Source organism: Vespula pensylvanica, chromosome 24, assembly GCF_014466175.1.
Source record: "Vespula pensylvanica isolate Volc-1 chromosome 24, ASM1446617v1, whole genome shotgun sequence".
NCBI lineage: Eukaryota > Metazoa > Arthropoda > Insecta > Hymenoptera > Vespidae > Vespula > Vespula pensylvanica.
Genome location: NC_057708.1, coordinates 2,755,045 through 2,766,915, shown reverse-complemented (window position 1 = coordinate 2,766,915; position 11,871 = coordinate 2,755,045).

The window sequence follows — 11,871 nt, the reverse complement described above, 5'->3', positions numbered from 1 at the left end:
TGGATTATACCGATGAAGTACCTCAAACATACGATGAACTGCAAGCAGAGATAACATCTTTCGAAAAACGGTTAGCAGTTTGTGGAGTCGAAAATTTGAATATTTGAAAAAATTCATCGACGGAATGAACATTTATATGCAAGCAAACTCTTCGTAAAGAAATAGAAGAGTATGTATCTATAAATTATCCATATGAATTCTCGTAATACGTATACACTTATTAAAATTATTCTAATATTTCATTTATATCGACTCTTATTTCCATGTATATCTATAACACACACAACTTCATTACTCAACATTCGATAAGATAAAATCAAAGTAAAAAGATGAAAGAAACGATAGATGGCCTAGAGAGGTTAGGGTTGCATCTACTAAATAAGAAGGAAGAGTGATAGAAAAAGGAAAGGGTTATAGAGAAGAGAGAAAGATAGATAGAAAGAGAATGATGGTGGGTTAAAGAGAGGGAAGTAGAGAAGAGGAGAGGAAAAGCAGTCTCGTTGACGGAGATTCGACGAAGCAGCGATGTTTAATCGGTGTTGGCCCGCATCAGGTTGATCGAGGACCCCCCAGTCGGGTGTTTGAGGACGACGACGGCGACGTGAGGCACACACTGTGGGGTACCGTGGAGCACACCGTTGGGGTGGGAGAGGAAAGGACGCGAGTAAAAGCGAGGAGGGTACCCGGCTAGAGGCTACGCTGTGCCGATGAAGCGAACAATGGAGGCGGGATGCTCATTTGTCTGCGGGTATTGTTGTTCACTCGGCCGGAAACACGAGAGCTCCGTACTCTCTCTCTCTCTCTCTCTCTCTCTCTCTCTCTCTCTCTCTCTCTCTCTCTCTCTTTTTCTTGCTCCCTCCCCTCTCTTTGTCCTTCATTCTCCATGTCTCTTCCTCTTTTTCTCTATATTTCCTTCATCCTAGTTCTCTTCCTCTTCCTCCTCTTCCTCCTTCTCTTTCTCTCATCATTCGCTAGTTTCATCTCTTTATCTATCTTTCTTTTTCTCAAAAATCACTTCAATTCCTTTTATCGTTTCTCGTACTCGTTGTACTCTTAAACGGAACGTAATTTATCATATTGAAAACGATATTATAAATATATTCATATTTCTTGATTGTTCGTACTTTGTTACTCGTTTTACTCAACGTTATAGAATTATAACATTATAAGATAAAATTTTTACTTAATAAATTGTATTCGTGTCGTGTATGTATTAAAAAAAAAAAAAAAAAAAAAAACTGCACAGAGCTTGCAATAGAAACCTAAATAGAATTACCCGCAGGCAAATCGTTATAATCGTTCTAATTGCATAGTTGTATAAGTATCTTTCCGTAAAATGCAAACACGACTCGTCCATTACGTTAATATACAAACATGAACCTCGTTACAATTGAAACTGATTCATGTTTGAATTTCGGTATAATGCGAAAATCATGTTGTTTGGATTGTAGACAATAGACGCAGACGGGATAAAATTAGTTTGGTTGGTTTTAAGTTAGCTCTATAAAACACGTATAAAGACCGTTTGATGTTTTCCCGGTTTTTGGAAAGATTGCGCGTGTACCATTTTTGGAAGTAGTTTAAAGAGCAACGTTGGACAAAGGTGATCGAAAGATCCTTTCGATAGAGAGACGACAGAGGCTCTTTCCTTGTGCGAGTCTGCGTTCGATGACCACCGATGCGGACAGTAGCCATCTTGAAAACAGGGTCCCGTTTCGTGGCTTCTTCTTGGGAAGATGTGCTTGTATTTGTTCGCGTATATATAAGACGAGTGTGCAGAAGAGAACAGGAGAAAGAGAGAAATAGATAGATAGATAGGAAGAGAAAGAAAAAGAGAGATGGAGAAAGAGAAAGAGAGAGAGAGAGAGAGAAAGAGAGAGGTAGAGTAGACGATGAAACACGGCGAGAGGATGTGGGGGTGCATTCTGGCTCATTGGGCAGATGAACAAATTCGTCACGACGTACCCGTGGATTACGTGCAGGCCCACGTTGGTCCCCCGAACTTCGGGGTCCTGTGCACCGAAGAATGGAAGGAGAAAATCAGGGTGGAGGAGACACGTCCCCTGTCTTATCTTCAATATCGTTCTCTTTCTCTCTCTCTCTCTCTCTCTTTCTCCTCCCCTCTTCTCTCTCTCTCTCTCTCTCTCTCTGTTTCTCTTTCAAGTTTCCTTCTTAACGGCTCATCGAACACATATCGACTACATTTATATACGCATACCTTGTATGAATTTGTTTGTAAATTACATATCAGGAGATCGAACTTATTCTTATTAGTAGTTTACTACTAATAATTACAGTTTAAACGTAGGCCTACTATAAAAAGAATAAACTTCAAATAAACAATGATGCAATGAACTATATACAGCTTATAATATCAGGTTCGATCCTTTGAAGATCGTTATGTCTTTTAATAACGTTTGGAAAATATGATATCAGACCTTATAGTTGCATTCATTCGCCGGATGTTATTCTTTAATTAATACGTGCCTTATCGATGCTTGTAGATACTTTTTGTTCGCTATACACTGATGCCACACATTTGAACCCAATGCTTTCTTATTCAGCAACATAATCAGAACCTTCGACGAATTCGATCCTTCAAAGAAAGAACGATCGATGATCGGACCTAATTCGAATGAATAGGTATGATATTTGAAATATTTTATTGTAAAAAAAGAAAAGGAAATAACACATCGTGGTTATCACAACAATTTACAAAGACTTAGAGGAGAAGAGGAAATCATTTAGCCTACTTGGACAATTTGTCATGTAAATTCGAACTTAGCATGATTACACGGCTTGACGATCGGCCTCGCAGCGGTTTATGAAGTTAGGCCACGTTGTATTTTCGCTCGAACGATCACGATCGATATTTTGATCCATATATATAGATCCGATGGGATCATGCCAGATGGCCTATGGGATATCGAACGGAGGAGCCCATTATGAGGCCGCTCGAGCATCCGTAATGAAATTAAAAATTAAGAGGGGGAGACAGACCACCGGTCAAAAGATGGACTATAAACCCCGTCCAGTTTTATTCGGAACACTTGAGAGAATTTTCCAGGAATACCGATCGTTCTTCTTTTTTGTTTTTATGTATCTTTTAATTATTTTTTTCTCTTTCCTTTTTTTTAGGTACGAACTCCTTTCATCCGTCGAGCTCTTTTTTTCTCTTTCGTATTTCATAAAAAGAACTTATTTTGCATATCAAATTTTTTCACGTTTCATCAACTAATTCATGAAGATTGAGGACCTAACATCAACTTCAGTAAATTAAGGAAAATGTGTCTTGCGTATAAGATGAACGGTAGTAGTCGTCTTGTGCGGCTCCTCGGTGACTTAGCCAGACGGAACGAATTATTCTAATTCGTTCTGTATTCGGACTGGCGCGTCACTAGGAAACGTCCATTAGGCTCTCTTAGACGTAGCTAACCGGACCTAGACAATGAGTTAATTAGCAAATGGCGATTCTCACCGTATGTAATCACTGAAAGGAGTAATTTATCTTTGGTTCCTCGACTAGAAAACGAGGTAGGTTCCATCCAATATTTTTACTTTATTTTTAAACTTTGTAATTTAACGGTTTAAAGGTAACTTTGAAAAACAATATCAGTCTTTTATTAAAAAGAAAAATGACTTTTACGTGACAATATTAACCTTATGCATTTTAATTGCAATCTAATGTTTTTTCTTTTTTTTTGGAAAAGGTTGTCTAATTCAGAAAAAGAAAAGACAAAAAAAAAAGAAAAATGCAATAAGCGAGAAGTTTGGTCACGTCGTCGTTATGTTCGAGAGAGGAAGTGGACGACGGGTGGAGGGTCGAGGGACAAGTTAAAGTATTAAGTAGCCGTCGCTGCGTCCGCTGTCAGTCTCCGCTCTAATTAATTGTAATTGACGGCCGCGCGAAGCCTCGCACATTGCTCGCACTGTCCTCCCTCTACATCTCCTCCACCACCTTCTACTCGTTGAGCACCATGTCGTACTGCATAATCGTCCCTAGGAGACCTTCTTTCTCACTCTTTCTCTCTCCCTCTCCCTCTTGTATATTTAAAAATCTTTCCTAGATCATCAAGGGAAAAAAAAGCTTCAGCGATATTGAAATCCTTATCAGAATGATCGATCGATATCTTTTTAGGATTCCTTTGTTAAATAATATCTTAAAATTTATTATAGTTAAAGATTGTTGAATGTACTCTGAAGCTTTTTATTTATTTGAAGGAATTCTCGATAGGAAATCCCTCCAAGACATTAGAAAGAAGTCCTTTTTGCATCGATGGCAAAAAAGAAGCAAATGATGTAACCGGTCGCCCAATTTGCATGATTAGTACTGGCCCTCTTTTTTCTCCGCTTCGGTTAGCCGGTTCGCATCAACGGGCCACGCGCTAGATACTTGGATTCTCACGGTACGTACGCCAATTGGAGTCAACTCATCTAAATACTCTCGTACTACCCACCATTGTCGTTTTCTACAAGCGAGTACAGACCTATTATGTAACTCCGGCCAACGTGTCGACAAATTTGCCCTGCATTCATCAATTTGTACTATAGTCTCGTAAATTCCACGTTCGGAATTTTTCATTTATCTGGGACATTCTATTTTAGGGGTACAAGTAATTGTATCGATTGGGGTGTAAGAGAATGTATGTTGATAATAAGAAAAAACAAAGAGAAAAAGAACCAGCTAGAAAAATGAACGTGGATGCCTGTAACTCTATAGTCTAGGAAACACTAGGTAAATGTGTAACAAACGTGGATTTCTTTCGGAGACGGTTGTTTCTCAACGGCAAAGGAAGTTGGAAAAAAATTCGAGGCGAGGTGTACGGGAAAGGGAGGAGAGTGAGTTGGACCACGTGGAGTACGATTTCAGTGGTTGACACGCACGCGATATGGCGCCTGGCGATGCACACAGCATTAATAGCACCTGCAAGTACAAACGTACTGTAAAAACATGTACCTGCATAGGTGACTCTTTCTCTCTCTCTCTCTCTGTCTCTCTTTTTCTTTCCTTGCATACATAGTCATTTGCATTCTTCAACTGTGTCTATGGGACAGAGTATTTTTTGCGAGTTTCATGGATGTACACGTAACGCATGCAATCCGGACACATAGAGAAAAATACACACAAACGTACGTGAGCGCGCGTGCGTCTATGTGTCTGTGTATATATGTGCGCGACCGACGAAACGGAGCTTCAACGTAATGATATGGTTTTCGGTTTCTGTATTGAAATACGATTCTCAGTGGGGTAGGTCACGCCGCGCTAACACCCAGAATGTGTTTGTACTTACGAACGTATACATACATGTATATAACGCAGCTATATCATCGGTGTGCTAGTATAAATGTTGTAATTTATCCATAAAAAAATAATGTCCTTCGATTTTTATTCGATTTTCTATTAAAATGGAAAATTCGTACGAGGTCGAAGCTTCTATTCATTCGTCCCTAAGATGGACGCGATTCGATCGGTAATAATCGTTTGTATTATTTATCAAGAAACGAAAGAAAATATTTGGAATTCAAAGTACTAAATGTAGAGAAAATGAATAAATGGAGATATTCCGTAACGATTAGAAGGATTAATAGTCGAGAAAATTGTCTATTATGAAGAAAAATATGCCGCTTAATATCAGCATACTTGCAAATAGTCTAATCTATATCCATGGATCAGGTGGTAAGTGCCATCATCACGTTACAAAGTTGTCCTTTCGACGGTTACGAGGCAACGAGTACTGGTGCAACGCTTTAATTCTTGTCTAGGATTACGAACAGCCAACGATCGACTCTCGATAGTCATTCACCTGACACTTCGACTTAAGTGCTCCTTATCCTCGTGTATACTTTCTTTCGTTCGTTTAGAGATATTTTTTCATTCAACTCATTGCTTTTTTTCAGATCACATATGATTATGCGTATGATAAAAAAGCTATCATCTTTATATGAGATACATACATACAAAACTTGAGTATATTTCCATTTAGAAACGTAAAGTATCCATATTGTTTTTGACGGTACAGCAATATATCTTATTATATAAATTATCAGCAGGAAATAAATAAAATAACATTTGTATCTCTACGTATTAGATTGATCCATCTAAAGGATTATCATAAGTCTATCGAAACGTCAACTCTTATCGGATAATTTCTTGTAAAGCGGTATAAGTCTACGTCAACGACAATCGAATAGTAGACTCACCCCTAAAGCGAAGGGTACCGCGTGGCCGCCCTTCTAACCTCGACAAAGTGACGTGTCCCATTGGACGGCGTCTCGACCAATCGTGCTAACGAAATTCCATGGTGTCTACTGGCGTTAGGGGAGGGAACTCAAAGGAGAGACCTTCGACATATGTTTCATGGATTATACTATGTACGACTCAATTTATGCGATCCTATATAACAATGGAGGCTGAAAACTATCTAATATGAGATGATATTGAAACGGTTTTCTATTCTTCCGATAAATAATATAATTCAGTAATAATAATACCAAACTCATTTAGTACTAGTTTGTAAAACTGTCTCCTTTCTATAAACAAACTTATCCTGTTTTTATTTTTAATATTATAGATGAACGATCATGGAATTTCGTTGTGACGTTAACGAAAAGCTGCAAGAAGGACTAATTCAAAGTCGAACGATCGGAACGTCGAGTAGACTATTCGAGGGTGTACTCAAGTGTACGCACGAAGGGTTCTCGTTCTTATCTCCTATATACATCGCTATATAAAAGCGATTTTAGGCTGTAGGAATTCGATTCATAAATGTCAAGGACCAAAACGAACGGTTCTTTACTAGTTCTCGCCTTCATTGTCCTACACCCTCCCTATCGTATACGTGAAAATCATCGTGTATCACCGATGGTGTCTGGTGTATTATAGAATGGCGCGTGTGCGAGAGGGAAAGAAAGAAAAAAAAAAGAAAAAGAGAGAAAGAAAGAAAGAGAAAAAGGGCTGCGAGCTCGAAGGGTTTTATCTACCGATTCGATCGGTAGTTACTTAGCACTTCTCCGACGCTCGTTCGATCCTTATCGGAAGCTCGCGAGCCGGCCCTGCCCCCCTAGTTGCCCCGTTAATTTATTGCGGGACCCTGCGGAAAAGGGCTGACGGCTCCACTGCATCTGCATCTTCCTCCATCCCTTTCCATGGTTCACCGTCATCCAGACGTACATCGGAAGGTCTACCGACCTTACCCACCACGACGTTCTTTCTCTCTCTCTCTCTCTCTCTTTCTCTCTCGCTCGAGATAGATAGTACCGATAAGGTAACAAAAATAAATTAATTATTATAAGGAATTTGTCTATTTCTAAGAATAGAAAAAAAAGTTGGTGTCGTTATTAATAATTTCCTTATGAAATTCGGATAGTATTTTTTTTCTCTTTTTTGTATAGTACTTTTTTTTCTCTTTTATTATTCTAATTTCTTTCAAATACAACCGTACAGTTTCTAACGTATATCATCAACCGACAGATTGGCTGATTCTATTATGGCGAAAGCATCGAACGGGGTCCAATTATTTGTGAGATTCGATTACAAAATACAACAAGGCGTTTTACGCGGGGAGAAGGAGGAGAAGGAAAGCGTGGAGAAGAAACAACGTATATAAGAGAGGGCTGCGATGGTGGTGGCAGTGGCGGCGGAGACGCACTCGGAGGGATGTGTAAGGTGACACCTCTCGGACAGGTCTGGCTTCTCGTCAAGAACCCGTCCGAGATAATCATATTCATAATTCGCGAGTTCGCGGAACATTCTACGTGCACCGAGGTGAGGAAGAATGTCCGCGGCGGAAGGTGACAGATATCTTGACTTCCATGCCGACACGCTAGAACGCACTGTCTTTGTAAACTAATTTTATCTTTCTTAGATACTTCACGTAACTTTAAAAACGAACATTAGATACGCATAACTCTAAGTACCTAACACAGAAATAAACAAAGGACACATGGAAACAATACACATACGTGTGCGTATATATCTGCACATATATATATATATACGCGTGTGTGTATGTATATGTATATATATATATGTAGAGTTTTTTTTGCAATAAATCTTGTATAATCGAAAGGAATAATTGAAATGATTATTTGTAGGAACAATTGTATAATAGACGAAGGTAAGAGACAGTGACAGAATAGAATGATGATGGGGCTAAAGAGTAGAAGAACCCAGGAGTAAGGCCCAGGCGTACTCCAGCTCGTCTACCTACCACGTGTAGACCCGAAGAGAAAAAGAGGCACGTTGAAGAGATGGTATAGAGAAGGGATAGAGAAGAGGACTGAGGGTAGGTACGGAGAAGGGACACGCGTGATCGTGGCGTCGTGCGTGCATGCACTCATACCTATGCTTAAAGGGATCCGACCGCGTGTGGGTCCGTGGATAGGAGAACGTGTGGATGTTCCAGGCGGGGCCCTGGATGAGATGTAACCCGACACTGAGATGCCCTCCCTTCTCTTCTGACCGACAGAATCCCCCCCTCATTCTCTCTCTTTCTCTCTCTCTCTCTCTCTACTCGACAACGTTTTCTTCTTCCTTCGCTCGTATCCTCACGTCCCAAACTAAATCATAACCGTATTATGCCCCTCGACAATGGGACCCGCTCCGCTATACGGCGAAAGCCGCCTCTAATCTGCCACTACGTAGACGTCTTGCTTTCCTTCCTCTATCTCCTTCCTTCGTCTCTTTTTTTTTCTTTTCTTTCCCTTTTTTTCATCTTCGTATATTTTCGGCTATCATTTAAGTCTGTACATAAAAGTATATAAAAGTACATAAAACACTCAATCTAAATTGAAAGATGTTCTTAAATTCGATCATTACACTCCGTTAATAATTGTTATTAATTCTCTTCTTAAACAATGTTATGGTCCGTTATGAAAGAAACTATAGTAACGTGGTTCTATGAAAGTGAAAATCAAAAGGAGAAGAGGGACCAATAAAAGCAGCAGCAGGTACCCAAAAAGAGAGACCAGGCTCGCGGCAAAACGTCGGAGACGGAATTTAAAATTCACAAATTAGTCCGTCCATTACACTCTCGATCTAATCAGGTCGGCTGATCTCGGTGGACCACCCTCCTACCCGCGAACGGGTCTCCCTTTCCTTTCTCCTTCTCCAACCATCTAAATACTAACTTTCTTTCTTCGTCGTCCCGTTCTCGTCGACCTGGTGCACCTCGTTCACGACGAGAACGCGCTTCCTGGAAAGCGTGGGTGCTTCCACCGAGCGGACAGGATCAGGATCTAGGCGTCCACAAATCATAATGTGACTTTAGAGATCTTACGTAGAGATCCTTCCTTCTATATTTCTTGTTCTTTCTTGGTTTTTTGTTAATTTCCCTACTCCTAAAGGATCTTCTTCCGTGATCTATTTTCTCTAACACGTACATTTTAACTTCTATTTTATTGACTCTTCCTTGTCTTTTCTAGGATCAATGAGAGAACATGCGAAATTTAAGGAAGAACTATCGAGCATACATATGCATGTATTATACGTATGTATATCCTATGCTGGAAGAGAGGCCCTTCGTGCTCGTTTCTAATGGCTCAGGGATTTCCTTACACACAAAAGCCAGTGGAAGAGAGTGACTGATCGTCGCGGGCACCGCGAATAAATTACGTGGCAGCCTATGCGGCTGCATAAATTAATTTTAGCTGGACTGCCCATAAATATTTCCCCCTTCGAAATCATACATTCTCCTCTCCTTGCCTGCCGTCTCGTCTCTCTTCTTCGCCTTCTCCTCCTGTCCTCGCCTGACCGAGTCGAGGTGTGTTCTTCGTGATCCACTGTGTACGTCCTGTAAACTGTAATTTACGTCGATAGCGAATCAAGTTTCTTACATCGATCAAGAATCATTATTGGATGAATCTATGATCAAATAGTAAAGAACAGCTTAAGCGTTGCTCAAAGTGGGTATCATCATTTTCTATATTCGTTCCAATATATAACGTTTATTCTTGCAAACGAGAAATACGAACAGATGGAGTCTCTTTACCATTGTTAAATTCACATAAATTTCCCACGTCATTCCTACTTGAATACCTCGTCGTTACCAACCCCTGATGATCGTATTGTAAATAACAGAATCTCTTGAAAATTCAAACAATCTATCTCATTCATACTATTACTCTCGCGCGGTCATTGCTAATCTACAAATAATTACATGAACGAATAACTACGTAATTATTAATTAATAATTAATAATCGCGTAGATTATGAAAAGAGAAAAACAAAAATTATAACTTGTATCCTAGCTTTTACAACGTAAACTTTTCTATTATTTTCAAATTACGCGCAACGAAGGGCATACGATGTCGAATTTTCTAAGGGAAAGTAAGGCGTTATTCCGTGTTCAAAGGCACGAAAGGTATTCCTATTATAAATGGCATGTAATCGTTGAAAAGCAAAAGGTGACGAGCGATCCGCTTTTCTATCTTCTGTTGGTGTACTTCGCTAACAAGTAGCCATTGTCAGGACCGCGTCAAGATGCTACTTGACGGTATACCCTTCGAATGGACCCTCTTCAGAGAAGACCGTATGAGGTAGAACAAACCAGAGAAACCTTCCTTCTCTTCCTTCTTTTTTTTTTTCACAAGCATATACCACTTCAGGATAACTATACTACTTCTCTCCCTCTTTCTTTCTTTCTTTCTTTCTTTATCGTGGTCCAGTAAGAAAGAAGGCGAGACATACATATGCAGACTCTTGCGTACAGTTTATCGTGGTACGTGTATGCGTGAGAAACACGTACGAGGAATCTGTGCTACCCTCCGTGGGGTCCAGAGGCTTAACTTTACGATCTCTAGAAATCCCTTCGGGGCTTATGGTCCCGCGCTACGAAGCTAATAGAACCAAAATTATAACAGGCCGATGAGCATGCGTCGACTGCTCTTATTCCGCCTGGCTGGCGGTCACGAACAGAAAATCAAGACGGATACTGAAAAGACACGGAGAGACAGACAGACAGAGAGAGAAAGAGAAAGATAGAAAGTAAATGTAACGATCAAAAGTTCAAGTTTAACTTTTAAACACTTATCTTGATTATTCTCAACTATTTTTCCTTAATAGAAAAGTATTATATATTTTGTTTCTAATTTCATATAGAATTATTGAAAAATAATGCTTCGACTCTCCTCTTTTTCTTTTTTTTTTTTTTTTTATCAAAGCCTTCGCTGATATTTATTCGTCACTTTGTTCAAAAATTTCAAAGATAAACGACGACGACACGACGACAATGACGAAAAGACATATAAGAAAAGGAATTGAGATCGACACAAAGGGGAATGAATAGGAACTACTAGTGGAAGAAGGCAGATGCTCGTTTTCAGGATCGGAAAGCGAAGAGATGAACAAAGAATACCAACAAACACACGCGGCCCGTTCGTTCTTTACCGGGCAAATATATATCGCGGCACACAAAGAGACGAGAGAGAGACGACGACCAGTTTTTATCTATCATCGCTGATCGCTGATACAACTAATAGAACTAGACCGGTGCTCGTTTTGAAATAATTACCGGCACCTATCGTTTCCTCTATCTTTTTCTTTCTTTCTTTCTTTCTTCCTCCTCTACACTTTCTTTTTTATTTTTTCTTTCTCTTTTTTCTCTTTTCGCTTTTCTTTTTTTTCTCCCTTTCCTAGCTAGTCTTGTTCAGGTAGTTGACGAGAAAAAACAAGGGCAGAGGCATGCTTTCTCCCTTTGTCGGTCGAGAGAAAAAGAGAAGCTGTTGAGAAAAGGTTCTCTCTACGTTCTCCTCACCTCCCTCTTCTCGTTAAAAAAAGATGATAATAATAATTCTAATCTAAATACGACGATTAAACCGCTTCTCGATGATCGAGTAAATCATTTTTCAAGGATTAGAAATATGTGATGTTAT